Below are 6,247 nucleotides of genomic sequence, written 5' to 3' on the forward strand. Positions count from 1 at the left end.
AACCAGAATATGATCAGGGTGACTTTTGAACACTGGAAATAAATCATGTACTCATCCCGGCAGTAGCCCCCGTGGCACTCAAAATTTCCCTGGAATTTTCTAGTTAATCTATAAAATTGGGTAAAATTGATTTATCTGACAAATTTAACTATATCAGAGAACTTATAAAGTAGTGCCCTGTTTTTATTTTCTATCACTATGTGATGACCTATGACCTCTGCCTATCACATGTGGGCATTACAGGCACAGATTACTTTTTTGGAGGTGATTCAAGGTTTAGTCCTGTGAGTGCATTTAAATTCTGAGACTGTTTTCAGCCTGCAAAAAATTGTTTGTTTTTTTATTTTAAAATGAAATATTTTATTTATTACATGCTCCAACTAAAATCCTCAGGGCCAATATGTTTTTCAAACAGCTAACAGTAATAAATTAAAATATCACATGTTGATTGACTTGGAGTCTGGGATAAGGTCAGTATTTCCATTTGCTTTACTTCTTCACTACTTGCAAAAATGGGACTCATTTGAACAATCACATTATTCCTCAATTAAAACAAATTTGTCAAATTTGCATCCCTGGTGTACACAGTGGAATCACAAGGTACTAGAACAGCTGCATATTCCAATATTAAGTCATAAACATGATACCACTACCCTCAGATGAGTAGCATTAATTGGATTTTTCTGAACAACCACCAGAGCAACAATTAACTGCAGCACTGAAACTCAAGCATTTAACAAAGCCTTGAAGGTAACCATGTGACAGTTTTGACAGTGACTTAACAATTCCCTTTCTTTCTGCAAGGGTCCCTTTTCTTACGCCAATAGCTTATTGTTGAGGCTGTTCACAGATTTGAACAATGCAGCTTGAGGAGTAGTTTCTTGGAAGACTGCAAACATGTACCTGAGCTCTTTGGGATAGGCAAGATTCACTGCATATGGCATCCAAACGAGCATGGAGTAAGGCCTTGGAAAGTTACCCAGAGCAGTCAGCCCAAGTTTCATTCTACCACTATACTGATGTCGTAGGGAACCTCTAACGGATTATTCTTGATGCTGTAGATTTTTATCCAAGAAAACTTAGGGGTGCTGTAGCATTTAATGCACCACATTTACATCAGTGTTTTACAAAAAGATAGACATAATGTACCTGTAAAAGTGTAAATGGTAGGATTACTTGGAGCCTGAAATGACAGAAATAAACATTATTCAGGTTTATGGTGTAAAAATCCTCCACTGACCTAAAATGCAAACTGCAAATTTTAACAACATTGATTTGTATTACTGTCAAACAAACCCCTAACAAAGATCCTTGATGTGTTGTCTCAGGGACTTGTCTAATGAAACACTTCCTGACATTACTGAGGTTTCCAGGGAACCAGCTGTGACTCCAGGAAGTCATTGGTCCCAGCAAAGGAACCATTCTCCTAAAACCACTTTTTACACCTTGCTTTTGTATGGATTAAACAAACAAGACCTAACCACTCAATCAGTGAACTTCAGACATGGTAGTAGGCAAATTGTATTGCCTTTGGACAGAACCAGATTAGCTGTTCTCCTTATGTGTCCAGTTTTTATGATAAACTATGCTGCTGGTGGATGCCTCATATTTCTAGTACAGACATGGGAATGGCATCAATCTGAAAATCTAACTCTTAGAGAGAATGCAAATAAGTGTAACAACATGAAACAGTATCAGTAATGTCAAAAGACTACTTGGCAAAACTCATACGCATGCCTTTAGTAGTGAGTTACAATGTGTAGGCCACTCAGTGGCCATTATAAATACGTACACCTGTACAATCTAAAGCAATTCACACCAGTTGTTCTGCTATAAACTTTGCTTTTATGATGGTTAGAATCTTCAGTTTTATCTAAAGAAGTGGCCACTGAGTGTATACAAACTATTTTAAAAGGTATGCAATTATTTCATACATTTGTAGAGAGAATCACAGTTACCTTACATTACCTCCTGTAGATTTAGATAATAAGTAAATGATATTCCATCTGTTTGATCACAAAAATTCCTAGCAAGCATAATACTCAATGAAGGATACCTTGAGCAGGATACCTTGCAACCTCAACCCAATAGTCCGTAGTTCGTAATAGTTGGAGTGTATTCATTCAGCTTGAATATGAACATTGATTCAAGGTGCACCATTGTAGTTCTGTGAAACTCACCCTGGATCTGAAAAATGAATAACAAAACTGAAGTGTTCTTGAAACATTTTTAAAAACAAGAACCAACCTTATTCTGATCATGATTTTTATATAATTTTAATATCATGACCTCCATGTTTGCTGATTGTTTACATTCTGGGTTAAACCATCTGATTGTAGGGCATGTTAATATAGTTATTAATATAATGTTTTGGCTAGCATGCTACAATCTTTAATGCTGGTAGTTCCTCACATTCATTAGGGCCTATTGAAAATGATTTATGTTGGAAACTATATAACCATATAATGCAACAAAAACAACATTATTCTGGAATTGGATCTTAGAAAATAGCTGACAGTAATGTAACACACATTTATACATAAGAGCTAAATATGCAAAACCACCAGTGCAGTCCATCACAATCTACTGGAAATATTTCCAATTAGCATGCACTTGTAACTCTCGTGAGATGCCTCAAATAGAGCGAGCCATCTGGCTTTGATGTCCTCTATGCTGAGTGATAGGTTGATGATTGTGCTCCTTCTGTGTTCAAAAATCTTGGCCATTGTTTCGTTCGTTTCGTTTACCTCTGCCTTTTCGAGGCTTTTTTTTTTTTTTTACACTCTTTGCAGACTTCTGGGCCGCAGGGCTCTTGCATTTCAGTGGATTGCACACCACCTCAGGAACACTGTGGCCACTGTAGTTTGGTGTGATACGCAACCATCTTGTATTTGATAGTAACCCCCATAGTAAACTGAGAGGCAATGATATTTCCTGACAAGTGCCTCAGTAACATCACTTATCTATGCAATTGATGGATAGGCTGTTTATATAGCCTAGTTTCTGCCAGCCTCTATGTATGTCCGCCTTGGCCTTTGTGGTAGTCAGAAGTGTTCCATTCTTCTTGTAGTCTTCTTCAGTGGCTTTTTCAAAATATTCTCAGTATTGTATCCAAACTGTGGTATATGTAAGTTTTGTCCATGGCTGACATCTGTCCGTCGTACTTCAAGACAGGATGTGTGTCTATGGTGTCCTGTGAAGAAGACGTTCCAGCAGATGGATCTATAATTCATATAGTTGACTCAGCATAAGACTCAGAGTCACAGTCAGTTGACTGTTGACCAAACAATCTTCCCAAACTTTCATCAACTGTAAGTAAGTTGAGAAGAATCGGGGCAGCATGAACAACCTTTATGGTGTCCTTGGGTTTGGTTTGGTCACTTTAATGAAGAGTAATCTTCAAATTCCAGTCCAAATTCTGAAGACTGAACTCCACAGGAATTCAAAAGGTCCCCTTCACAACAGTTTGCAGCTCTTCCACAGTGGGTGGGATTTCTGATGGAAGGACCAACTTCTCAACTCAGTCATCAATTATTACTAGGAGCTTTGGCTCCATCTCTGCCAGCCTGACAAGAATGTGAATAGACAAAAGTTCAACAGCATCACAAGTAGAAGCACAAATAAGTGAGACCAGACATACAGTAATAATAATAATGTAATGAAGAGCCTGGAGTGTGCCACCAGAATAAATAAAGTAAAAAACATTTAAATAATTATTTAACTCAAAGAGAATTTCAATTGTAAGCTTCAGCCAGCTTCTCAATTTCCTTATTCTTCTTTATGCTTGAAATGATAAATCAAGAACTGAATTTTAGAATTTAATTACAAATTGGTCTAGTAATAAAGAATTATAAATTCATATTTATAAGATATTTATATTTTAAATCTATGTTTTTATCATTACTTCTAATAATTTGCCTGCCTATCATATTCAATCTCACAATACATTTGTTTCCTGCAATACATCTGTTCTCTCTTGTGATCACTTAAATTTAAAGACAACTCTCTTCAACTTGAAGTTGTGTCAGCAGGATGCCAATTAAATGAAGTTCAGCCACTGAGGAGAAGAGAGGAACTCTAACTGGCTACTGAACGGGCTGTGTAAAAGGGGCTAATAATCAAACACGTTTGCACATGTGCATTGAGGATAATCCTGGATCTTTGACGGGTGACTAGCTATAGCTAGGTACAGAAAAGTGTGCTTGCTACGCTACCCTTGACTCAGCTTCCGCTGCTCTGAGATTAGTTATGATAATGCATAATTATACACGTGCACAGATGCACGTGGAAACTTTACTTGTGCATTGTATTTGATTCTTTGGCTTTGCTTGGATATCGGTAAAAGTCACTGTATGCCACTGAATTGCAGGTTAACATTACTTATTTATTAGGTATTAATTAACCCCAGTCTCAGTAGTACATACCATGACAGCCAGAGTAACAGTCGAGACAAAATGTTTTCATATGTGCAGATGAAAACGAGTGATTGATTCATACTGGAAGATTTTCTGGAGAGGAACCAAGTGCATGAATTCTGTGTGCTAGTGAGGTCGACTCATGCAAAATCTCACAAGGAGGTCTGATAGTTAATATTCCAAACTGTGAATGCCAATTATCGATCTTTATGCATGTGGGTATTTATCATGCATTGTAAACCCAAGGGTAATTAAATGCAAGTGCAATGCTTATGATAGCTATCATCAGTTTCTTTGCTAGAGCGGTCAATCATTCTATTAGAGGCCTTGCAGGAACTCTGTATGCTACAAGGCCAGTGGCAATGCACTGCCTCAGGCTAGCAGAACTAATTAGAAGGTTGCCCAGTGGAATTCTATCACCACCATGTCCAATCCACTCACCCCGTTTGTACGTTTCGTCCCAATTTTCATCTTAATTTCAACATGCTGTATGTCTCTGTTTCTCTTAATTCCCCCTCCACTCTCTCCAGGGCCATCCATCACATTTACTTGATATGTAGACTGAAAAATGTGATGCTACCTTACAAGTCTACTGGGAGCATTAGAAGGGAAGTTTGTGAATTCATGCTATTATCCCATGGCTTGCTGGATATGACAAAACTGTTTCATTTTTACCATTGTGAGAATTTTTATCACTTTAAAATCTCCTCACTGCCATTAGAAACCCACTCTCCTCGCTTGCATAAATCATAATTCAGGAAGGAAATATCTTGACGTCTCTAAATGTAACCCCCTCTCTGTAGAAGACATGTCGTCAAAAAAGAAAATGTTAATTTCGTTGTATATGTTTTAACTGGGACTGCAACAAATCAATTAATCTATTGGATGTTTGATTAAGCAATTAATCCATCAGTCTGTTAAATGTCAGAAAATAATGACAAGTGCCCATTACCATTTCTCAGAGCCAAAGGTGACATGAATAGGATTATTAAACTTATCATGATACAGAATGGAGAAAAGCACGACATCCTCATATTTGCAACCAGACAATGAATTGATAAATAACTTAAACAATGATTTGATTATCATTACAGCTGGCAACTCATTTTCAGTGAAATGACTAATCATTTAATTGACTAATCATTTCAGCTTTAGTTTAAGTGTTTTACTCCATTTCTATCAGACAATCTAAACCAACAGAGGCTGTTAGAAATATATAATCAAATGCAAACCTGAAGACCAAAGGTTTTGAAAAGCCATTCTCGAGTCATTAAAATTCAATACAGGATGAAATTAAGGGCTTGAAGATATGCTAATATAGATCCTGTAGTCACACTAAAGATTGGAATTATTAATTAAAATATTTATTGAGATTTTTGTCCTGGCGTGAACATATTCTGACACAGTGGAACATGTCCATTATTTAAGCAACTACACATATGTAATTGTATCAATAATATTAGCACTATTATGTCATTTATATACACCAGGGTTTTTTGTATTTAGCACACATTGCTATAGTTAAATAAATGCTACTAATGGTCAATATAAATATTCTTTTTATATATTTTGCACTACTCCTTGAAAGGCTAAATGTAGTTTTGTTACACTTTCTTCTCATTTAAATAAGATTATACTAGTTGTTACAGATGGCTAACACGTTTGTAAACAGATGCCCTATTATTCTTTCTCAGACACTCTCTCAAACAGGCACATAAATAGACGTACACCAGCATATCTTGATCAATGTTTTATCCAGCCCCATGCTTGGGCCCAGCCATCCTTCAAATGTACATGATGAATTACTTTCTCAGCTAGTCACATGTAAAATT

Source organism: Seriola lalandi, unplaced genomic scaffold, assembly GCF_002814215.2.
Source record: "Seriola lalandi dorsalis isolate HSWRI2012SDOR001 ecotype SW California unplaced genomic scaffold, Sedor1 jcf7180002054972, whole genome shotgun sequence".
NCBI lineage: Eukaryota > Metazoa > Chordata > Actinopteri > Carangiformes > Carangidae > Seriola > Seriola lalandi.